General features: G+C 44.7%; 2 long non-coding RNA genes across 2 annotated transcripts in view; both read left to right on the top strand.

Annotated features, from left to right (window-relative positions):
- The first annotated feature begins 11,269 nt into the window (after positions 1 to 11,269).
- On the top strand, positions 11,270 to 14,131 carry LOC111092127. The gene is made up of 3 exons (XR_005377365.1): positions 11,270 to 11,369; positions 13,277 to 13,457; positions 13,885 to 14,131. It is a non-coding gene; the product is annotated as an uncharacterized LOC111092127 (long non-coding RNA).
- Positions 14,132 to 18,802: 4,671 nt separating this feature from the next.
- The window catches only part of LOC119865540, a 43,909-nt gene continuing 37,795 nt past the window's right edge, over positions 18,803 to 24,916 (top strand). The window contains exon 1 of the long non-coding RNA XR_005377364.1: positions 18,803 to 18,905. This is a non-coding gene — a long non-coding RNA (uncharacterized LOC119865540). The remainder of the gene's footprint in view (positions 18,906 to 24,916) is intronic.

Genomic DNA, 24,916 nt, shown 5'->3' with positions numbered 1-24,916 from the left:
CCCACGTCGGGCTCCTTGCATGGAGCCTGCTTCTCCCTCTGCCGGTGTCTCTGCCTCTCTCTCTCTCTCTCTGTCTCTCTCTCTGTGTGTCTCTCATGAATAAATAAATAAAATCTTTATTAAAAAAAAAAAGGCAGTGCTCTATATCATATGCTGAATTGGAGAAGCAGCTCATATGGTTACCCTTCAGCTTAGCCAGAAGAGCCATGTCCATGTAAAGCTATCTGAGAGCTCTCTCAACTTGGGAGGCTCATCTCTCCCAGTGCTTGGGGCAGCCAAGCTGAATACTCATGGGACCACAGAGCAAGTTCAGTAAACTCTTCTGTGGAGCAGCTGCTGTGGGGAGTACAGGTTCCTGAGACCCTGGTTCAGTCAGAGGGTGGAGGATGGGAGAAGTTGTGTTCCAGAAGATCTCCTTGGATTCATGGCATATCCACAGCCATGTGAAAGAGGCCCATGGGACCAGTTGTGCTCTTCACTTGTTTGCCTCAAAGTCAACCAACAACTGACATGGTACAAAAGATTGGCCCTCTTATCTCAAGGTATGTCTGCTTGGTGGTGCCATTCATGCCCAGAGCTCTCTGCTAGACTCCAGCTGAGATCACATGCTTGCTTGGCTCTGTGCTCTGCACTATTTTCTTCTCTCGTTCCCATTCTCCTGATGCCCCTCCCCCATTAGATTAGTACACCCAAACTCCATCTCAGATGCTTTTCCTAGGGAGCATGCTCATTCTGCTTGCATGCTTGAAGAGGTGTTTGGTGAAGAAAGGACAAAAGCTCCTGGACAGTGGGATGGGGAAGATGGAGGAGGAAGGCACAGATCTCTTTCTTCATGGATGGAAAAAAGCTTCCCAAAGACTGGGGAGTGAACGTCCCTGAAAGGTTCTCTGTACAAGTCCCAGGGGACTGCAGGAAACGACTCACGATTTGAGGAGCCAAAGTCAGCTCTCAAAGAAGGCATGTGGGCTAAGCTCTGAACTGGGACTATGTCCTGATACAAGTCAGCATGGTTTGAAAACACATCCAGTCACAGGTTTTATTTTTCTTGCCTTCTCTTTGTCCTACTTCCCTTCTCTCTCTTCCCCAATTCATTCCTCACCTCTAGAACTTTAGGTGTGGCAGGGGTTCCATGAAGGGACAAGTCCCTGAGGGTATTCTTGCTTAGTGAAACTGCACTGGGCACTGACTTTGACCTGTGACCTCTCAGCTTGACTCAGCTAGATGAGACAGTAAGCACAGCTGTGCTTGCAAAAACTCCCCCCTTGACCAGAAGTGTCCTGCATGACCCCGGTTCCCTATGGCTCTGTCCATCCCTCAGTCTTGTCCCTGTTCTCTTAGTTTGTCTTTCTCTGGAATCTCCTGGTCTAGCCTTTTGGATTTCTGGAATTCTGGTTTATCTTTACAGAGATCCTGATACCAGTCTTGTTGTGCCTATATTTCTTTTCTGCTTAAAATCATTCACTGGCGTCCCACACCCTTTAAGGTCTTCTGCATGGCTTGCAACACTTTGCTTGGTCTACCTTTCTCCACCTTTGCAGCCAATCCCCCCCAACCCTGTGCACCTCCTGCCTTGGCTCTGGATATCAGATAGCTCTGTTTCTCAAATGACTGTCTATCCATCTGTGCCCTTGCTTCTACTGCTCCCTCCCCTTAGATAGCCTCTCTCCCTAATTGACCTTCCAAGAGTGATATAAGCTGCTTTCCCTCTCTGAACTTTTCCTTGTCATCCTGGAGGCAACTGCCCACCCCCCTGCTTTGGGCCCTTTCCTGCCTATCTTCCCCCTACATCATTCAGTCCTGACTTTTAACTGGTAACAGCACCATTGTATTGCACCTCTAGGCTACATCATTGGACTATAAGCATTTGGAGGGCAGGGCTGTGTCCCCTACCTCTTTGAATATCAGGTGTGTTGTACAGGATCTGGCACAAAGCGCCTGGGAGGGATACAGTATCCTGGACTCACCATCCATGTCAATTTCCTTCTAGTGCTCTTTTTATACAGAAGGGCTGAAAAATCAAAATCCACATTTGTCAGACTCCCATGAAGCTAGGGTTCTGAACGAGATTAAAACAGAGGCCAACTTTCTGCTGCTTCCATTGGTTCTTCTGGATAGAAAGCTTTGGCTGTTTATGATGCTGGGGTTTTCTGCAGTATATTCCAGTGGCTAGCCACTAATTTCATGGGTGTTGAGAGGCAGAGTTCAAGGCATCCATGTTTTGTTGGTGGAGGTCTAGAGAGCATGCCCTTACTCTAGAACAAGCATATACAGGGGGCTTGTGACCCCTGATATCAGTGAGGTCTTGTGTTCCTATGAGTGTAGCATAGAAAGCAGCTCCTCTGCTGAGCTAGTTTAGCAACGTTGTTTTGAGTGTCATGTTTCCTTCAGTCCTCCCACAAGTTTTCTAAGTACCTAGTTTCTTTCATTAAATCCATTTTTGCTTAATACAGTTCAAGGAGTTTCATTTTCCTGCACCTGCCCCCTGATTAATACAGTAGGTTTGCAAAAGATTGGAAGATCAAATGGTTCTCATCTAATAAGTAGGCTAGAGAAGGATTGGACCATTGCTTTTAATATTTGTATAATATATAGATCTATTCATATTCAGTATAAATAATAATAATAAGCAGTATTGACTGCTTTCTCTAACTTTCCCCATGTCACTTCCCCACTTCCCAGTGCTTACTAGAATCATTTTCCTATCAACTACTTGCTCCAGAATCCTTGTCTTAAGGGATCTTGGATACCCTCAGATCTTTGCATCTGAGGCGCTGTCCTTTTATGCTGCTGCCAACTGAGATCCTTGCTTTCAATCCCAAGGTCGGCTCCAAAAACCAGATTAGTTTTGTTAAAGTCTCAAATGCCAAATAAGGTGCTCTTGCTTACATCCCATGAAAGAGAATAAATATCTGGTCCTTTTGTCAAACTACAAATTCTTCAGAAAATGGAATAATCACCTTGAATCTACTGTTTGGGTTTATCAACTTTTCAAACATAAGATTTGTTTAAAAGAGTCCTGCCTGCATTTGGACAGTCCTAAAAACCTCCTGAAAACAAGCACAGTGCCTATGATCTCTCTGTCTTCACAGAGCAATGATGTGTGGGGTGGGGGCCCCAGGGGACACAGAAGGATGATAGTGGCACACAGCCTGGACCTCCTTCAGCATGCAGCCCCAGGCAGTAAAAAAAAAAAAATCTCCAGAGAAACGATAAGGAGATTTAAAAATAAAAGCCAGCAGAGCAGCCTGCAGCATCCCACTTACTGGCACTTCGTCCTCCCCACCCCTGGCTCTCAGCACATGGCAGGACCCAAGGCTCAGTCCCCAGGGCCCTGCCTCCTCAGGCACCTTGGGCCCAAGGGCTCTGCCCCAAGGTCCAGTCTGGCCAAGAGTGGTCAGCAGAGCAGAGAGAATCAGAATGACCCACATACTCAGAGATAAGGCCACAGTTTGTTGATTTAGGGGCTTGGTTATTCTCTAAATAAACTTTCCTTCTTTAAAAATTTCTCTTTCAACTAGGGTTGAGTGTTTCCTTGTTACTTTCCCAGGGGAGAAGCTTGTGTTTTGCTTTTCATAAATTTTTCTAGAAACTGTTCCCACACTCACACCCACCAGATACCAAACCCCTCTGACCCTTCTTAGATTGGCCATGAAGGGTGGGTGCTTGGGCTGTGGTAGAAGTCACACATTCTCTTGGAGTCCCCTGGGATTCAGTGGGGGTGAGGGAAGGAGGGGTTTCTGGGACAAGTACAGGAAACCTGGAAGGTTGAAGATGGGCAATGCTCTGCGGCCATGTAGGGACAGGCAACACAGCTCAAAGAGGGGCCATTACTCTGTCTCCATTTTAAAGATAAGGAAACTGAGGCTTTTTGTGTGTGTGTGTGTGTGTGTGTGTGTGTGTGTGTGTGTGTGATGACTTATCCAAGACTGTGGTACAACCAAGAGAGAAATGTAAAGTCCAGTCCAAGGACTCAGGCCCATACCTCTCTGCCTCCAACTGACCATGCAAGTTTGCTATTGTGTCAATTAGCTACTGCACATAACAAACCACCCCAAAACTGAGTGGTTTAAAACAACACCATGTACTTAGTTCATGATCTCTATGAGTTGCTAATTCTGGTCAGGCTTAGCTGGGCAACTCTGTTGATCTTGCTTAACTTACCTGTGAGTCTGCAGTCAGCTGAGGTTTGGTGGCCTCGCTCACGTGACTGGTGATTGGCTGGCTGTTGGCTGGCATGATGACGGGGTAACTGAACTCCATTGTCTCTCTTCCTCTAGAAGGCTAGCCCAGGCTTGCTCACAGGTTGGTGGCTATACTTTTCCTGAGGGCAGCAAGAGGAATAATCACACCGCACAGCCTTTTTCAAGTCACTGCTTACATCACTTTTGTCTCACTAGTCAGAGCAAGGCACGTAGCCAAACTCAGATGCCAGGGGTGGAGGAAGACCTCACTTCTTGGTGGCAGGAGCAGCAAAGTCACTTTGTAAGAGAGTAAGTACAGGGAAGGGAGAAACTTCCATTCATTTTTGCAATCGACCATGGTGACAAATAGTGTGGTGGCCCACCAGACCATGCGAGGGGAGGGAATAGAGTGCAAGTGTACCCCCAGTTCAATCCCCAGGATCCTGTTACTGCCTTGTGCTGCTCTTTATGCCACGTCTTGGGTTAACCCATCTGCCCATTTACCTTCAGTCCCTGGTAGAGAGCAAAGAACCTTGCATGGTTGGATGATGGTACACAGGAGAGGGAAGTTTTGGTGTGTGGGAAAGGATGGGGAGGAAAGAAGCTCTGAGTGCTGCCTGGCGTCCAGCAGAGCGCACTGCTGTGGGCTGGCTGTAAGTGGTGGTGATAATGCTGAGAATGGTCCACGATTCATATTCCACCAGACATTCCTCCTGGGCCCCACTTTCAACAATACTTCCACCCCTCTTTGATTCCTTCTCAACTAGTTCCCAGGACTCTCCAGTTGTGGAGGAACCTGGTGATCCCACCTTTTAACTTCTTTTTTTTTTAATCACTGAGCCATCACATATCAAATATACTACCCCTCTCAAGGGCATTTGAAATATAAATAAACCTGGATGAGACAGAACTTACAAGCAGAGTGAGACTCTTTGGAATGATGGGAAATTAGACAACATGGGTGGCCAAGGAGGATGCAGGTAATTTGGGGCAAGTAGGTTGGGGGGTGGGGGTGGTGGCATTCTGTGAGATCTCCCATATTATCAGAAAGCTTTCCCTATATTTCTTGGCATGCTCAATCTGGGACATTAAGAGGTCCTAGAATAGGGTCCTCAATCCAGAAATGCATAGAGCCCTGAAATCTGAACTTGAGATTCGGAAGGAACCTCAGAGCACAACATGAGACCCTGCCCCTTGTATGGGGTGCTTTAGGCCAAGAGGGATGAGGTGGGAAAAGGACTTGGCAAAGGTACCTGAAGAGGATATTTGCCAATATTAACAATATTGAACATTAGCAAAATGCACAGCCAATATTAGGATTCTGATCTTGTGACACAATGCGACTGGCATTTATTGAGTACCACGTGTCACTAATTCCTACAATAACTCTGCAGTGGATATTATAGGTGCCCAGGCCACAGGACCCACCCCCCAGAAGCTGCAGGCATTGGCTACTGAGAACTCACCCCCCGGGATCTTCTCCAGGAGACTAATCTTGGCTGATGGGAGCTGCTCTGTGGAAGAAGCATGGGAGAGTATGAGCACACTTGAGGGCATTCTTTGGTCAATGCCTTACTGATTTGGGAGTATAATAGCTCAGCCTCCTTGCCTCTGGGAGGGATAACTCTGTGATGCCATTCATGCTCCAGAGCTCCACGTGGGGTCTGGCCAAAGCTAAGTTCCAACTGAGACCACATCCCAGCTCAGCTCTCTCCCCTGCCCTATCCTGCATCCCTTACTTACTCTCACCTGAGAGCCCCTCCCTCCATGCAATAACCCATGTACACCCTGTCTCAGGCTCTGCTTCTGGGAAACCTGACCCAAGATGAATCCTGCAGAATACTAGCTTGAAGTCACACAGCTTGTGAGCCATGTGGTCAGAACCGGACCTCAGCTCTTCTGACCTCCCCTTCACTCCATCTCTGGGTAAAGGGCCTTGTGGGGGCTGAGTAATATTTTGAGTATTTGTTACTCCAGAGCTCACCATATGGGAACCATTAAATGTCTACATTCCTAGTGGGATCTTAGGTTCCTGCTAACCCTCCTGCCTCTCTGAGGGCTCTCAGGGGCAATGGCTCAGGTCCCCCTGGGTGGGAGTGTTCCTTGCAGAGTGGCTAGCAGGCCCTGTGACTGTAGGGATCCAGGAGGCTGGTGGTGCTGAGGACTCCTGAAGATCAGGTTCCTAGGTAAAGGGCATATGGGTCAGGATCTGGCCTATTGAGGTCTGTTCCCCTATCCAGCATCTATCCTGCCATCCTGGGTGTGAGCACAGCAGGAGAAGCTGGTTCTGAGTTCACAGATTCCTAAGACCTCATGATGCTGGGTAGGCTGAACACTTCATATACTTTATCCTGTTTGGTACTCATACCATTTTGCAGATGAGGAAACAGGCTCTGAGAGGGAAGGTGCCTTGGTCAGGGTTGCCCAGCTGGCAAGTGGCTCAGCAGAGATTCAAGTACCTGAATTCCTGTGTGAAGCATAGATGCCATCTGCCCCAGTTTTTGCAAGCCCCACTGTGATGGCCCTTTATTCCTGGTGGTCTTTTCTGGAGAGCCCTGCTGCCCTCATGCTGAAGGACTGACTGGCTGATGCGGGCAAGCCTCTGAATATCCAGTGGGGAGACTGGGTTGCATGTTCCCCAGACATGCTTTTGGAAAGTGCTGTCCTTAGCCCTGGGCAGTTGGGGCCTCTGACCTTTCAGTGCTGCAGAGCAGAGCTTTTCAAACTATCTGTGGTGAGGGACCAGATTTTGAATTGCCCAGTCTGCTGTGGATCAATGCTTTTGTAAAAGACGATAAAAATGAATTATTAGGGAGATGAAATATAAAAGGAAAATGCACAGAACAAAGCATCAGTTTTTGTTTAATTAAATTCAAAAAACAAAATTAGGTGGTCAGATTGCTAGGAAGCTCCAAAATGCTTGCTCAGCTGCTACACTCACCTAGTCATGGGCCCGTAACAAGGAGCCCCTGGGCTGGCACTGCTCTGTGGTCCCCATTTTGGTCAGTCTGGCTTTAGAGGACCTTGGCATTCCTCCCTTGCCCTGTGCCAAGGAGACTTGTCCACCAAGAGTTCATGACACCCTATTACCTCCCTTACTTCCAGGCCACACCCAGGGTAAGCTGGACTTTGGAATTCCCAATTTAAATGATTTCATCCTGCTTCTGTGCCCTGTGTGGGCATCTTCTCTGGGTCTGTCCTCTCAAGGTTTGCCAGTGCCATTGACAAGCTTCCCTGGGGAGGCAGGCGTCTGGACAGAGCTTGGACTTAAAGGCTCAGTTGTCCACACACGAGCAGGCAAGGCCCTGTGTGATACAGGGCTGGTGCGAGAAGGACATGGGCTGTATGTCGGGGGCCTCCTTTGCCCTTTTGTCTCACCCCCTCAAATGTCAGGGGAGACCCGCCTCTAGACTGATGGTGTTTTCTGCCAAGTTGTGAGTGATAGGAAGTGGAGGGGGTGCCGAGTACCAGGGCTCTGCCAATCGTTGCAGCCCACTAGAAGTAGCTCTCCGTGCCCTGGTCACTTCCCCCTTGTGGCACTGAGCCCAGCCCTTCTGGCCTGTCATGTCTCTGCTTCTCCAGCCCTCATGTAGCTTGTTCCCTCTCTCATGTAGCTGGGGCCCTTTAGTTGGGACCCTGGTTGCTGTTCTGTTTGGTGTTTCAGGGGCTGACCCAGTAGTCTGAGGCCCCTGGAGGCCAGGACAGTCTCTCCCATGTCCCTCCAGCTCTGGGACCAAATGCACAGTCTTACGCATGGAAGTTCTTTCATTGCCTTGACTCCAGTTCTGAACTAGAAGAGTCCCCACAGCATCCTAGGATCTGAGTATCGGGTGTGTGTGTATCCACTTACTCCACAGAGCAGATGCTCTCCGAGGGCAGAGACCATAAGGATCCCTGGGACCTACGGGCCTTGCCAAGGGTTTGGCCCGCTGCTTTCTTTAGCAGTAATTCCAATTGGATTTTCAAGTTTCAGGAATGCTTGAAGTTGGCCTGGTGGGGTACGTGCACACACATACATACACACACACCTGGTACATACTTATCCACACACATACTAACTGTCATGCTTATTCACACTCACAAATACACACATTTGTGTGCACAGCTGTACACATACACAAACACACACAACTGCAACTGTGTCTGTGCTACCCCTTTGTCTAGTTGGCTCAGATGGGGCTCCATGGATGGTGAACCCAGGGCTCTTGGACACCGTCGTGCCAGCTGAGGGGTTGAAGGGCTGCTGTAACTTCCGGGGGCCGTTTGCTGGCTTTCTTGACAGCATGAGCTAAGTTCATTTCTCACGGCTATAAGCCAAACCAGACAGCCTGGCCTTTCAGGACACAATAGCTGAATGAATGCCAGGGCATGGCTGGTTTCTCTGTCCTCAGGCGTGGGCTGGAAGCTTGGGCTATCTTTGGGGTTGGGTGCTGGAAGATGCAGGGGACCCCCAGGGCCACCATCTCTGAGCCTCACCCCGATCTCCCACATGTCCGCACCAGCATGAGCAAGTGCAGTGTTCTAGGGCGGGGGAGACCTGGAAAACTCTGTCTTTGGCTGCCTTAGGCAGCAATAGAGACCAGAAGCAAGACTTTTCTCACGTTTTTGGGAAGGTTCAAATTGATAATGGATGCAAATGTGCTTCGCACACTGTAAAGTGCCGTGTGTCATGAGAGGGGATATTCATTTTTAAGGCCACAGTTGAGTATTTGTTGTCTACTCAGAGTGGTGAACCTTCATTTAGGGCCTTTTAAGGCCAGCCAGGGGCAACTCTTGGACAGTCAGCAAGATGCTGGGCACCCATTCCCAAGCTTGGCTGTTTGTGTGGTCTTCAAGGAAAATGAGAGCCAAGGAAAGAATAGGGGAAAGTCTCCCTGTATGGTTGCAGTCAGGGCTGTAGATGCCAGTGGTCGGGTGGGGAAGAAACAGTCCCCTCCTAGGCCAGTGTGCCTCCCACAGACCCTCGGAGCAGAACGACACTTAGAGAACCAGCAGTGATTGCACTTAGACAGTAGTTATGGGTTATGATTATGGTCATAATTGAAGCTGGCAATCAAATTCATGGGATGCAATCAATTGCCTTTGTTTACTATGGTTACTTAGTATAATGGTCAAATTTTTGTGTCGACTTGGCTGGGCCACGGAGCTCAGATATTTGGTCAAACATTCTGAATGTTTCTGTGAAGGTGTTTTTTTGGATGAGATTACCATTTAAATCAGTGGAATTTGAGGAAAGCACATTGCCCTCCATGTGGGTGGGCCTCATCCAATCACTTGAAGGCCTTAATAGAACAAAGACTGACCTTTGCTGAGCAAGAAGGAATTCTGTTAGCAGACTGCCTTTGGAGTTGAACTGTAACTCTTCCCTGAGTCTCCAGCCTGTCAGCCTCCCCCATCAGATTTTGGACTCATCATTCCTCCACAATCACATGAGCCAATTCCTTAAAATAAATCTCTCTCTATTATGTATACACACATCCTGTTGGTTCTGTTTCTCTGGAGAACCTTGACCAATACACTTATCTTTATAGAAGGGTAGAAGAATGGAGACACAGGATACCCAAGATCTCCATATCAGGAGAGCCAGCAGCTCCCCAAGTCCACAGCTTCTTTGGGTCTCTTTGGTCACATGGGGTATGTATGGCTGCCACAGTGGGAGCTGAGGTGCTTGCAGGTCACCTTGACACAGAAACCACAGCTTTTGCTCCTTACCAGCTTTTCATACTGTGTGGGTCAGGTAGGCCCAAGGCCTGCAAGCCAACATATGATGTTTCAAATTTATTCTGTTGTTCCAGGAAACAAGGGGGTGAGAAGAAGGAGGCCAAGGTCATTTCTAAGCAGGTCCAGATCTGATGGTAACCCTTTACACACAAGGATGTGATCCCTGTTGCTAACAGTTCTTCTTGTTCCCCAGCATCTGCTTATTATGATTCATGGGTGAAAGCAGAACCCAGAGGAAGACAAAGGAGTCAGCGTTTAGCTTTTGATACTCAGTAGGAGCTTTGAAGCCCCTTCGGAACAGGAATTATAGAAAGCAAGGATTTGGGCTTGTGAGGGCTGGGCTTTGTTTGACATGAAAGGGTTTTCTAAATTCCCCCCAAGTTTTTCTTTAAGTACTAGGAAGGCTCAGTGGTGTCCCACTCCAAGTCATAGTGTGGGACATGCAGGTTACATCATATGGTAGCGAAGGCAGGGGAAGAACCCTTTCTGGGCAGGGAAAGGGGAACTGAAGAATTCAGACCTGCTCCCTGGGTTTTCTCTTGGTCAAAACCCTGAGACTGAGGGCCATATAATCCTGATGGGACAGGTTTGGAAACTCCAGAGCTGGTGGGAGTACGTTGCTGTCCCCTGGGAGAGGAGGGAGAGCCCTCCTTGGAGAGTGGCCTTTACCACCAGAGAGAGTCATGATAAAGTAGAAATAATGGGGAGGCTCAGTTGTGCTGAACGGCCCTGAAATTTCCCTGCCAGCCCTGTTCCAGCCTCCCATGGGCCCTGTAGGGCTTGGATGAGATCCAGAAACATGCCTGTGGCCCCTAGAGAGTGGCAGGGAGGGGACTGAGAGGCAACATGCCAATCAGGGCATCACTGTGATGGTAGGCAAGGGGACTCCCTGACATTATCCCTGACAGGAGCTGAGGAGGGAGGGGTGCAGTGTAAGGGACCAGGTTGAGAGAATGGCTGAACATGTTCCAAGGGACTGTGGCCCCTTGACTGCTCAGATGGCTCCTTACCCCCTAGTTGCAGGGCCTGGCTCAGGCCAGGAGGGGCTGAGATTGAGCTCAGTAGCCAGGTCTCACTCATTGGTCTGGCTTCTCTTATTTCCATCCAGATGACCTCTCCTCACCACACTAATTTCCAGTAAGCCACTGGGGTCAGGACTAGTTCCCAGTATTGGATGATGTGGAGAGCAGCCTGAGAGCCTTTCAGTTCTTTCTTCAGCACCAAGGCAAGTTAATGGGCAACATTTGGCCATTGGTCACTGGAGGGCCAGCTGGAGAGTAGGCGGCCCCAGCGCTGTCATGAGAGGTCCCAATATCACTCCCCTTTTCCTCTCTGACCAAAATAATAATTTATTTCTTCTCTGCCTTAGACCTGGGAGTGGAGAACACTGCTGAGGTAGTGGACAGATGACCCACGAAGTCCCCAAGACTCGAGTCTGATGAAGAGAACAAAACATCCCGGCATTATGTAAGAGAACTCTACGGCTGCCCCAAGTGGGAGCCCCTTGACATCCACATCCATCTTGTCTTCCCTGGAGCATGGTGAAATGAAGGGGGCTCTAGGCCCCCAGGGCTCTTTCCCAGCTTTGAATTCCTCCACAGCCATGGTTGTGGAGGTGTGGTATGTGTCAAGGTTCCCTGCCACTATAGAGCCCCCTGTGCCTATTTCCTCTCCTGGCTGGGTGAACAAGACCAGGAAGACCACAGTACAAGGCCAGTAGAGGGGAAAGGAGATCCCAGGGCTCAGTGTTATACACTTTGAGTGGACATCTAGGGGCTTTGTCTATACACACAGGAGGAAGTTTCCCTTGGGTTGGGCTCCCCTGGAAAGAGACCGGAGGCAAGGATTAGGGTGTGAATAATTTATTTGGGAGGTAAAGGAAACTCTGATAGGAAAAGGAAGATAGCCAATGAAGAATATGCCACTGAATCAGTTCCCAATCGGGCAATCACAGCTCAGTCCCCCTGGAGAATTCTCGGAGATGGTGCACTTTGGAGCCTTCTCACCTGAGTGAGGAGGGAGCTGGGCTATTTGTCTACCACTCTTGTCCATTATGCATAGAGGGCTGCTGCTGGGATAATTCAAGCATTTCAGATTGTTCCTAGGTGTGGGCTGAGTGGGCTCCCACAGTCAGAAAAGCCCACAGTCAATGAGTGGCAGATGTTCCTGAGGAGCACCTTTCAACGTGGAGAAGTGACTATGAAAGAGGCATGAGCGGGGATGGACAGATAGCTCCATTGCTCAAGCTCATCCTTCAGCATGCTATCCCTTTCTGTGACTTGTTCCTCCATTCTCTCAGTCCCTCTATGTCTGGACCTCACTCCCCTTAGGGATCTTTCTCCTCCCCCACTCCCAGTCACCAATCACCTTCTCTGGTCCTCCCTGGGTTTTCCCCCACCAACTCTCTGGGTCCCTCCTCTCCTGCTTTCATGGCAGAGCCTAGACCCAGGAGGCCTGCGCCTCAGACCATAGCCAATCTTCTTTATGAACAAGTTCTTTCCTACCCAGACTGATTTAGACTGCTCATCCACCTTTCATGGCTCCCTATTTTCTTCAGGACAGAACTTACTTCTCTTATTCTGGCACTTTCATCTTAAGTCTAACTTCTCTCTTTAGATTTATTTTCAGAACTCATTTATATCCTATTTCAAATGGTGTGTCCTGAGCCTTAAATTTGTAGTTAGCTGACTGTGTTTTTCCACATCCCACCAGAGATAACCTTTCCTTCCTTCTCTACCTAAACAATACTCCATTCTTCAGAGGCCTATGGAATCAGAAATCACAGGAGCCCACACTAAGTCCTCACTTACCTCACTTACACAGGTAAAGGCAGAACCCAAGAGAAGGTGAGGTAGAGGGAGAGAGAGAGAGGGAGAGAGAGAACACATCAAAGACAAATGAGCACTTCACTGAGATGCATAGATTTCCCCGGGGCCTGCCGGTCAGCCTTGTCTGGCTGGACACATCAACATGATAGCAGAGAGCCTCAGCCAGATTAGAAAACAAACTTTTCATTAGAGAGCACCATTCTGGTCATTGTCCTATAAGCAAAAATGAAGCTGGAAATTAGAGGGATGCAACAAAGTAGGCAATTTTTGAAAGACGACCAATAATCCCTATTTGACTCCACATCGAGATGAACTATTAATGCTACTAAATTGTACACTTAAAAATGGTACATTTTATGCTAGGTATATTTTTACCACAATTAAGGGATGCAAAAAAGGAAAAGAAAAATAAAGAAAAGAAAGGAAATACCCATTTACTGAAATCCCCACCCCTAACAATTTAGAATAATGTACTTGTTGGGGGTTTGAAGAGTAGGTGGTTGAAGGGGAGAATTTCTGGGTGACGTTGATAAATATTCTTTACAGTTTTTCAAGACCCAGTGTGCTGGCACAAATCTGTAAACTGGATCAGACAGAAGGCAATTTCTGGAAGAGAGAAATAAGCATCTGGACAATTTTTATAAACACCCCCTTGGCACCAGGATGGTGTGCTTGCTGCTGACGTGTTTTGGCCAGTACATGACCAGTCTAAAGAGAAGCATTCTGGGTATGAAGGCCAGGCTTGTCCTGAGTCCCACTGAGTAGGGGAGGAGGGGAAAAACTTTCTTGCTTCCTACAAATCCTGAAGCAAGGGAATGATCAGTTTGGTTGACAGAGAAAGACTGGAGGGGGTACAATGTTGCAGGGATGGTCCAACTTTCTCCTGGTGAGAGGAAACAGTCTCAGGTCCTCCCAGTTGGAGGAAGGGATGCAGTCCTCCCTAGCACAGCATCCTGTCTGTAGCTGGAAGCCCTGGCCCTTCTTATACGAGGCTTTAAGAGCAAACATGGCACCTACTTTTAGGAAGCCTGGGGTCTGATGGGGAAAACTGTTGCTGTCCTCAGGGACCTCAGAAGTAGAAATGTGGTTGGAAATATCATTCTGGATAGGAGCTTCAGGGGGGAAACCAGGAATTGCTTGCTTTTCCAAAACAGTATCCAGGCCGCTTCTGTCTGTACGGGGACCTTTCCTGTCTCCAGCGATCTGAGGGGAAGCAAGACATTGGAATCCATTCCTCAGCTAAGGCCTTCCTGTTCTTATAGGTCAAAATAAAAGGGACTCAACCCCCTGGTGTCATGGCCTCTGATGGCCCAAAGCATGTTTTTTGTGATTTCTGTGGTCCTTCGAGGGCCATCTTCTTCATGGTCCTTTTGGTTCTAGTTTCTGCATCCAAAAATCAAATATCTACTCTGTTCCCATGTTACAACCTGGGTACATTAAGACCTTTCTCAGGTTTATCCCAAACTGCCATCATATCCATAGGTTTATTACCCTTATGGAAGGTTTGAGTCATGAACCATCTTTCACTGATCTTGAAAGTTCTCTTCTTTGCCTGTGCCCCCCTCCCCCTCCCACATTCCTCCCTCACTCTCTTTCTCTGTCCTTGTTTTAGCAAAGTGCTCTTCTTTCTCCACTCAGGTTTTGGCACCCGGTGAAGGTCTGGCCCTGGTGCTCTGTTCTACCCCACAGGCTTCTCCAGGCAAACCTTCCAAAGAAACATGATGCTATCCCCAAGAAGACTTCTGATAAATCCAATTCTCTCCATCTCCTTAATTTGAAACAATTTAGCCAAACTGGGAAAGAGACATTTTATCATCAATTAGCCAAATTACTATCTCCTATGGGATAGGGTGAATCAAGAAGAGAATATAAATGATTAACCTATATATTAGAGATGCAGAATCATAGAATCTTCAGATCAAAGTTTTTTTTTTTAAAGAAGGGTTAAAATGGAAACCACATCCAAGTGTGTTTTAAATGAACACTTCTCAAACTTCAGTATGCACACAGATCTCGTAGGGTTCTTGCTAAATGCATAGAGTCCAGCAAGACTGTAGTGGGTCCTAGGGTTCCGTATTTTTAATAAGCTCCCAGGTGATGCTGATGCTGCAGGTCCATGGGCCACATTTTGTCTGTGTTTTTTTAATATGGGCCACATTTTGAATAGCAGTCATAGACCAGTGCTTTTCCAAAGTTACTTTTATTGAAATTACCTGGGGGAGCTTAAAATATTAATAAATATTTATTTATTAATAAATATTAATAAAATATTGCCTGGACTCCACTCCAAGATTCTTATGTAATTGAGAATGGCTGAAAAAATTCCATCTTTAACAATTGGTGTTGGGAAAGCTGGACAAGCTATATGTAAAAGAATGAAACTAGACCACTTTCTTATGCCATTCACAAAAAAAAACTCAAAATGGATTAAAGACCTAAATGTGAGACCTGAAACCATAACAATCCTAGAAGGGAGCATAGGCAGTATCTTCTCTGACTGTTGGCTGTAACAACTTTTTTCTAGCTAAGTCCCCTGAGGCAGGGGAAATAAAAGTAAAAATAAACTATTGGGACTATATCAAAATAAAAAAGATTCTGTACAGCTAAGGAAACAATCAACAAAACTAAGAGACAACCTACTGGATGGGAGAAAATATTTGTAAATAACTTACCTGATAAAGCGTTAATATCCAAAATTATATGAAGAATTTGTACACTCAACACCGAAAAATAATCCAATTAAAAGTGGACAGATGATATGAACATCATCTCAACATCATGTCTCAACATCATTAATCATCAGGGCAATACAAGTCAAAGCCACAATGAGATATCACCTCATGCTCATCAGAATGGCTAAAATCAAAAACACAAGAAAAGAGTGTTGGTGAGGTCCCAATAGTTCATTTTTGCTTTTGTTTCTTTTGCCTTCGTGGATGTATCTTGCAAGAAGTTACTATGGCCAAGTTCAAGATAAGAAGCTTCTGCACAGCAAAGAATACAGTCAACAAAACTAAAAGACAACCTACAGAATGGGAGAAGATATTTGCAAATGACGTATCAGATAAAGGGCTAGTTTCCAAGATCTATAAAGAACTTCTTAAACTCAACAGCAAAGAAACAAACAATCCAATCATGAAATGGGCAAAAGACATGAAGAGAAATCTCACAGAGGAAGACATAGACATGGCCAACATGCACGTGAGAAAATGCTCTGCATCACTTGCCATCAGGGAAATACAAATCAAAACCACAATGAGATACCACCTCACACAAGTGAGAATGGGGCAAATTAACAAGGCAGGAAACCACAAATGTTGGAGAGGATGCAGAGAAAAGGGAACCCTCTTACACTGTTGGTGGGAATGTGAACTGGTGCGGCCACTCTGGAAAACTGTGTGGAGGTTCCTCAAAGAGTTAAAAATAGACCTGCCCTATGACCCAGCAATTGCACTGTTGGGGATTTACCCCAAAGATACAGATGCAATGAAACGCCGGGACACCTGCACCCCGATGTTTCTAGCAGCAATGTCCACAATAGCCAAACTGTGGAAGGAGCCTCGGTGTCCATCGAAAGATGAATGGATACAGAAGCTGTGGTCTATGTATACAATGGAATATTACTCAGCCATTAGAAATGACAAATACCCACCATTTGCTTCAACGTGGATGGAACTGGAGGGTATTATGCTGAGTGAAGTAAGTCAATCGGAGAAGGACAAACATTATATGTTCTCATTCATTTGGGGAATATAAATAATAGTGAAAGGGAATATAAGGGAAGGGAGAAGAAATGTGTGGGAAATATCAGAAAGGGAGACAGAACATAAAGACTCCTAACTCTGGGAAACGAACTAGGGTTTCGTTGGTGGAAGGGGAGGAGGGCGGGGGGGTGGGGGTGAGTGGGTGACGGGCACTGAGGGGGGCACTTGACGGGATGAGCACTGGGTGTTATTCTGTATGTTGGTAAATTGAACACCAATAAAAAATAAATTTATTAAAAAAAAGTGTTGGTGAGGATACAGAGAAAAAGGAATCCTTGTGTAGTGTTGGTTGGAATGCAAACTGGTACAGTCACTGTGGTAAATAGTATGAAGGCTCCTCAAAAAATTAAAAATAGAACCATATGACCCAGTAATTGCGCTACTGGGTATTTACCCAAAGAATACAAAAACCCTAATTCAGAGGGATACAGGCTCCCTTATGTTTATTGCAGCACTATTTAAAATAGCCAAATTATGGAAGCCCAAATGTCCATTGATATATGAATGGATAAATAAAATGTGGTATACACACACACACACACACACATTGTGGAATATCATTCAGCTATAAAAAACAAAATCTTGCTATTTGCAACAACATGTATGGATCTAGAGAATATAATGCTAAGCGAGATAAGTCAGTCAGAGAAAGACAAATACCATATGACTTCACTTATATGTAGGATTTAAAAAACAAAACAAATGAACAAAGGGGGAAAAAGAAAAAAAACAAGAAACAGACTCTTAACTATAGGGAAAAACAGATGGTTATCAGAGGAGAGGTGAGGGTGAGTGGGGAATCAATGAAATAGGTAAAGGGGATTAAGAGTACACTTATCTTGATGAGCACTGAGTAATATATGGAATTGCTGAATCACTATATTGTACATCTGGAAAATATAATACTGTATGTTAACTTCACTGGAATTAAAAAATTTTTTCAAGTGGTTCTAATGTATAGCGAGGGTTGAGAGCCAGAGCCCTAAAGTAGAGCACCAAGCACATGGATTAATATTTTATTTTTTCTTAATTACCATACCTGACATGGGTGGACAGGAAGAGGACACAATCTTTTTTTTTTTTTTTCCTAAAGAAGAGACCAATTGTCATATTTCCAGCAGTCCTCTAGGGTCCTGAGGAGAATTGTGTAAGAACTCGGTTCTTTGATTGTTGTGGTAACAGAAAATGGCCTTGTTATCTGAAGCCAATTTAAAAGAATATGTTAATCAATAAAATGACGAACTGAGATAAAATTAAAAAATAAAAGAACAAAGTGGTAAAATGGTAAAAAAAAAAAGGTATAAATTGATATACAAAAAAGCAAATTTTAGGACAAATTAAGTACAATAAGAATACATATTTGTAATTAAAAATTGAGCTGAGATAATACTCAGGTTGAGTACATGAAATATCCAATATTTGATCATATGGAACCTACAACAATAACAAATTCATATGGCTCAAAAATAATGTGGTTAAAAACCAGAAGATTTAGTGATAAAGCAAGACAAGATCAGAGATTAAGAATCAGCCTCAGAGAGAAATCTCTCTGTGTAGGACAAGAGCAGTCCTTTGGACTGGGTACCTATTGTCTATTCTAAGCAGGCCTCACTGATCCTGGGATCTGGGGTGACAGGGACCCCAGGGGAGCAGGCTCTTGGCCTTCTGGTGGTTGACTGTGTGGCCTGAGACACCTGCCAGGAGCCTTAACTACTCTCAGACAGCATCACTAGACGGTTCTTTTGGTAACTAGTTGTTTAGTGCGATCCACTGGCAAATAACCTATTGACTGCCAAGATTCTTACTAGAGGCTTGGAGGAGGGTACTGCTGGCAGGCTGGTCAAATTTGCAAATTAAATTCAACTTATTAAACACTTATTAAATTCCTCCTTTGTGCCAAGCCCTGTAGAGGGAACTGGGGATATAGCAGTAAATAGGAGATCAAAGTGGTATATTTAAAGTCTGGTGGGGTTCAGGCCCTGGAATGGAGTGAGGGAGTTTTACAGGTTGGGGTCCTCCAGAAGTGGACTCTGAGATGAGGCTTTAGCATATGGGTCTATTGGAGCTCTGGGGATCAAACTCTGAAAGGGAAGGAAAAAGGATCATGTACTGGGAGAGACTGAGCTGCAATGCAGTCTCAACAAAGGCCTCAGCTGACCTATGCAGAGCTCTGAAGCTGGAATGGCCCTTCACAGTTGTCTAATGTCACAAGGAGAGTGCTGAGCCTCTATATGCTCACAGTGACCAGTCATTGGATGTGACTGTCCTCTTGGGCGAAGTAGCTGTCTCTAGCCAAGGGTAGTATCCAGGGAGAGATAACAGCTCAGGGCAATCAGCCAGAAGTGCTCTCAGCAGCTGGGACAATAAGTTCTGATGGGGAATCTGGTGTTGCATCATAATGTCCATTACAGGTAGTATCTTAGTTTGTTCTGGCTGCTCTAACAAAATGCCACAGCCTGGGAAGCTTATAAACAAAAGAAATTTGTTTTTCACAGTTATGGAGTCTGGAAATTCAAGATCAGGGTGCTAACATAGGTTTCTGGTGAAGGCCCTCTTATGACTGCTGACTTCCCATTGTGCCCTCACTTGGTGGGAGTGAGAGATCTTTCTGGGACTTCTTTTATAAGGGTACTAATCCTAATCATTTGGATTCTGCTTTTAGAATCTAATCACCTTCTGAGGGCCCCATCTTTAATACCATTGCTTTGGGGTTAAGGATTTAACATATGAAATTTGAGGAGGGGGATACACAAACATTTAGACCATAGCAGATATTGATAAAAAATTTGGCTAGATAGGAACATTCTGCACAAGACCCTGAATGTGAAGTGAATCAGTAAATGGTTAGTTGATTGGATTGTACCAGTCATCAGTGAAGTAGCTGTAAAACAAACTCATCTTTGACTGCCCAGACACACATGACATATCCACAGTGAAATAAGCAAAGTCTTGACTCGGGTGGCACGTGGCAGATGCCTGATGGATCACTCTTCCATCCCAGCCTCATACACCAACAGTAGCCTGTGGAGGAGGTAAGAGTAAGGAGAGGTCTGGAGACCAAGCAGGTCTTTGCCATGGTTGAGGAGTCAATGGCTGCTTGGTACAGAGGAGAAAAGACTTTGTAGAGGGGTCATGGAAACTATCTCGTAATGGACCTGGGGAAGAAGGCAGAGCCAACCTTAAAGGAGGGAAGATTTTGTATCAGTATCAGGCAATATTTCTAAAGTAAGAATTGCTTAGACAAGGGAGTGGGGTGTACTTCACTTCCCTGCTGACAGCTTAAGAGATGTAACATGATCATGAGGAAATTTTAAAAACTAAATAGGGAGATATTGCTGGGTTAAACTCACCTTGACCTTTCCTTATAGTTGGGGACCAAAGATATGATAAAAGAATGAGAAAGAAGGGATTTTTACAGATTTTTCTGGAAACTATAAGAAGAAACTGGAGTGGGGTTGGGAGAGTTTCTTCAGAGGAGTCACAGGGATCAGAAGGGAAAGTGTTTGAAATTTGGATAAAAGGGAATGAACTGATCCCATATGTCCAAGATATTTTGGGCACAGCACCTGCTGTTGCATATAAGCACCTGGTAAACCCACAGTGCATTTCCTGAGGGTCTAAAGAACATCACCTGTTGCAGGAAACCTTAAGGAGAAGTTCTTAATCTTATTTGTTCAGTGGTAGTCTGGCGAAGCTAATGAGTCTCAGTATAATGATTTTACACTCATGAAACAAAATACTTAGATTATAAATACAGTTATCAGAGTATTAGAAAAACAAATTTGTGATACAGTATGGCACATAAAAAACCATATCTAGTAGTGGATTTAATAACTCTTGCATTTTTGAAGTAGTGCTAAACGTAAATATCTTTATTTAAAAGTATCTATAAAAGATATGTACAAGCATCATGTGATAAGAAAAAAAATGTATGATTTGGTGACAAAAGCACAGGTATTCCTAATAATACTGTGGTTTGTGACCTGCATAATTGAAGGAAGTGCTAAATGTTATTATTATATTAATTAAATATTAGTTAACTTTTTTCCCACTCAAATTCAGGGATCCCTAAAATTCTGTCCACATTCAGTCTGAGGATCCCAGATTAATGATCCCTACAGTGACTATAATAGGGAGTCATAGTCAACAAGGCTGGGGAACATTCATTGGGTCAGATGTCAAAGGACCTATACCATAGATGGGAGTCTGGCAAGTCTTTGATATTTCCAACCTCCTTTACTCTACAGCCCTTCTTTCTGGCATTCAAGGTACTTTCTTTTTAATGGGACATGGAACCACCATTCCAATGAGGATGAAGGTAGTAAATAAAATTTCTTGATGTAACTTCTCTTGCCATTTACTACTATTGTTGGCCTACAGAACTCTTCTACTGGGAGGATTTCCCAAGTGGAAGAGTTAAAAACTTGGGACAAGGATGGAGTCAGGACTGAGATCTGGAACATGGTAAGCTTGAGAGAGTGTGTGAACCCAGAGGACATCTTCACCACCGTTACCCAGCATGTGTTGTTCATTCAGAAACAGAAGAATGTTTCCCAACTTTAGGGACTCTTGAGTTAAGTTCTGGGGATTTCATGCTCCACTTTCCTCTCTTGTGAGAGTTAACAGTATTTAACAGAGTCGTACTTGTATCAGAAAATAGCCAGATTTCATGTTTGATATTTATCAAACCCAGTGTGGTAAAGTGAATCATTGATCTCAATTCTTCACTTCCTGTTTTGTGGATTCACCCCCTTGCTAGTGCTTCAGGGTGTTCAGAGTTTCTCCCTGACCACTTGATCACATGATTTGTTTTGGCAAACGGGATGTTAGCAGATAAGACACAAACCGAGTGCCTTCTGTGCTGAATGTCTTTTGTCATGGGAACAACATTCCCTGGTAACCACTGGACATGGAAAATATGGAGACATAGAGCATATCGGGACCTGGCCTGTAGCTTGGAACCAAGCCTAGCTGAGTCTGCCTTAGATTAGCCAACTTGCAGCTGTGAGGGAATGAGAATTCAGTGTTTTTGCTCTATGCCATTGAATTTGGGAGATAGTTTCTATTTCAGCATGATTTTAGATAGAGGTAGTACACCTAGAAATGTATTCTCAAGGCTTTGTGGTTTACAATAAACTCACATTTTAATTTACCCATTGCTTAAAATACTATATACAAGGTTTACTCTAAAAAAAGATGCCTGTTTATTTAAGTTTGATATTTATTTTTCTAGACTCCAGCAGTTGGTCACTCGGGATATTTCTGTGCATTGAATACACATAAGCTGATGTAACTCAGAGGTAAATAGTGGAGTGGTAGTGAAATAAATACAGAAGACTATTAGATATTAAATTCAGCAAATATTTATAGAATTCCTATTATATACAAGGTACTTTTCTAGGTACTAGAGATACACAGATAAAAATCCCTGCCTTCATGGAGCTTTCTTTCTAGCAGATACTTACTGGATATAGGAGTTATTCCATTCCATAGCAGAATAGTGCTCTCAGTATCAAACCATTGACTATGGGAGAGAAGTGGAAAGAATAAGGGAAGTTCACGCTCATTAAGACTTCAGTATGTGGAAGGGACCATACCATCCGTGAAGGGATAAAATAAGGAATATTTGAAAGCTTGGGAAAGAAGTAGCAATGAGTTTCTTTCAAAATGGAGAGAAGAAGTCCATCTCCCAAGTGGGAAACCTAAAAATATAAAAATAAAGTCAAATCAGAGAGAGGAAGTGGCTTTTTTCTTGCCAGGAGTTTACCTCAGGGTCAAGAAGAAGAGAAGTAGACTCTAAATTGTTATTAACAATTATGACCTCTACCTTCTAGTTAAGGAAATCAGAGACTCTGTTTGCTAACCATACATATGCTATCACTTGTCCTCTGGTTCTTCCGGGATCTTTTTGCTTAAAGAATTGGCAAGCCCTCCTAGACAACCTGAGTTGATCTGTCCAAAATATCCACTCTATTAGGCAGTCCTGGTGCTGATTCTGGGGTTCTTGGCCACGTATTTCTAAGACATTTGCAGAAGAAGTGAAAAAGACAGATAATTTGGTTACAAAGTCAAACATCTAAATATATGGAAGATGCTGGAAACAACAATGGCTTGAAGAAAGTATAAATTTATTTCTCAGTCACATAAAAATGTGGGCAGGCTGTTCACAGTTGGTATGGTGCTCCATGTGCTCGGGAACTCTGGCTTCCCCTACTGTTGCTCTTCCACTTGTGGCTTTGATGGCAGCATCTTGTCCAAGATGGCAGCATCTACATTCCAGGTAGCAGGATAAAGAATAGGCCAAAGAAGAAGAAAAAAAAAGGGGATATTACTACTGCTTCTTAAGGAACAGATGATTCTTCTGTTTGCATTCCATTGGCTGGATTTTAAACATATTGCTTCTCTCAGCCACTAGAAAGGTCGAGAAATATAGTTTTCCCTTTGGGTAGCCACATGTCCAGCTAAAAAAATTAGGGGATCTGACATAATAAAAGAAAGGATGGATACTGGGGATGGATTAGTCAGAATAGGCTAGGCTATGCTGTGGTACAAATAAACCCTAATATCTCAGTGGCTTGACATAACTAAATTTTACTTCTTACTTGGGAATCTAGATTGGCAGACACTCTACCATCACTCAGCTGATTCACCCAGAACCCAGGACCCCCAGGACCACTGTATCAAAGGAAAAGAAGTCATGGAGGGAGGACACTGGCTCCTAAATGCTTCAGCTTGCTGGTGACATACTCTTCCTCTGCTCTCCGGGCCTTTGCCAGAGCTTGTCACCTGGCCTCCACCTAACTAACAGGGAAGCTGAGAAAGGCAGAGAAGGCATTTGATTATTATCAGTGAACGATAAATATCTAAATATCTCTGCCATGGGTTAAAACTGTTAAATTCAGTTAAAAAACTGTGTATCACTTTTGGCTAAGATCAAGTGTAAAAAAAAAAATGGACTATGTGTATGTGCATGCACAATGATTAATTGCTAGAGCAAATGGAAGTTTTGATTGAACACTTTCTCAGTATTTACTATTCCTTTCCTCCTCCCAGCTGGCTTGCATGTGGCTGGGAGCCTCAGTTTCCTTCTAGCCCCGACTGTCAATTTGTGCTTTTTGTGTATCCATGGTCTTGAAGAAAAGCCATGGGAGCTGATGCTAGATCTCCCATCTGACACAGAGGAGGCTCCCTTTTAAACAATAATAAAAATAGCCTCCATTTATATTGCTGTTTTTTCCTTCTTTGTCTCGTCTATTGGAAGAGCCAATTAAACAAAGCATGTGCTTTTGGTGCCTGTTCTGCACTCATTTTAAGATTTAATCAACCCTCTGAACCTGCAGCATAACTGCCTCATAATGTCAACTTAATATATTGAGATCAGCTCAAACCCACCATTCCCAAGGGTGGTTTTGTTTAAAGGCAAGTTGTAATTGAATTTCTAAACAACTGCCAAGCTTTCAAGGTACCAAAATAAACATCATCCAAACAGAAACTTCCCCTGGAGTCTTTGGTTAACTTACATATACTTTAAGAAAATAGAAGTCGTAACATTTTTTTTTTTTAAAAGTGAGCTAAACTCTTTGTTGTCCCTTTAAGAATTAATCACCATCTGCCCCCACTTTTTTTAAGGCATTCATAGCTGAACAGCCAGATTTACAAATCAAGTAAATCAACAGCTGATTATTCATTGAGACACCGTTTTGTTTTGTTTTTAAAAGATTTTATTTATTTATTCATTAGAGACACACACACACACACACACACACACACACACACAGAGGCAGAGACACAGGCAGAGGGAGAAGCAGGCTCCATGCAGGGAACCCGACGTGGGACTCGATCCCGATCCCGGGTCTCCAGGATCAGGCCCTGATCAGCCCACTTGGGCTGCCTGATACAATTTGCCTTTTAGCTCCTTTTAGCTCCTAAGCTCTTTCATTGCTCAACTAAATATCTTCAGGGCTGCTCACCCCCAGCAGAATAAAGTCCAGATTCTCTAGCCTGGAGTCCATCACTCTCTGTGATCTGTCTCCAACATAATTTTCAAGGCTCATCTCTAGCCACAGTACCCTTTCCCCTTCCAACTGAGCATGGACCTTGCTCGTCAGTCATAGCCCCCAGTTCACTTCTTGCAAATGTGTTTGACACTTTTCTACTTGGGTATCTGCTGATGCTGATCCCTTAATCTGTAATGCTCTTGATCCCAAATCCATCTATGAGAATCTCACCCCAATCAGTAGCCTCTTCTCGTTCCTCTCAGTTGTATTAAATGTCACCTCTTGCTCCAAAGTACTTGGGAACACAGTTATTATTTTTAAGATTTTATTTATTTATTCGTGAGAGACACAGAGAGGGAGAGAGGCATAAGGAGAAACAGACTCCCTGTGGGGAGCCTGATGAGGGACTCAATCCCAAGACACTG

The sequence above is a fragment of the Canis lupus genome, chromosome 24 (assembly GCF_011100685.1).
Source record: "Canis lupus familiaris isolate Mischka breed German Shepherd chromosome 24, alternate assembly UU_Cfam_GSD_1.0, whole genome shotgun sequence".
In the NCBI taxonomy this organism is placed as follows: Eukaryota; Metazoa; Chordata; class Mammalia; order Carnivora; family Canidae; genus Canis; species Canis lupus.
The sequence above is the reverse complement of the archived record's forward strand: the minus strand, read 5'-3'. Positions and strand labels throughout refer to the sequence as shown.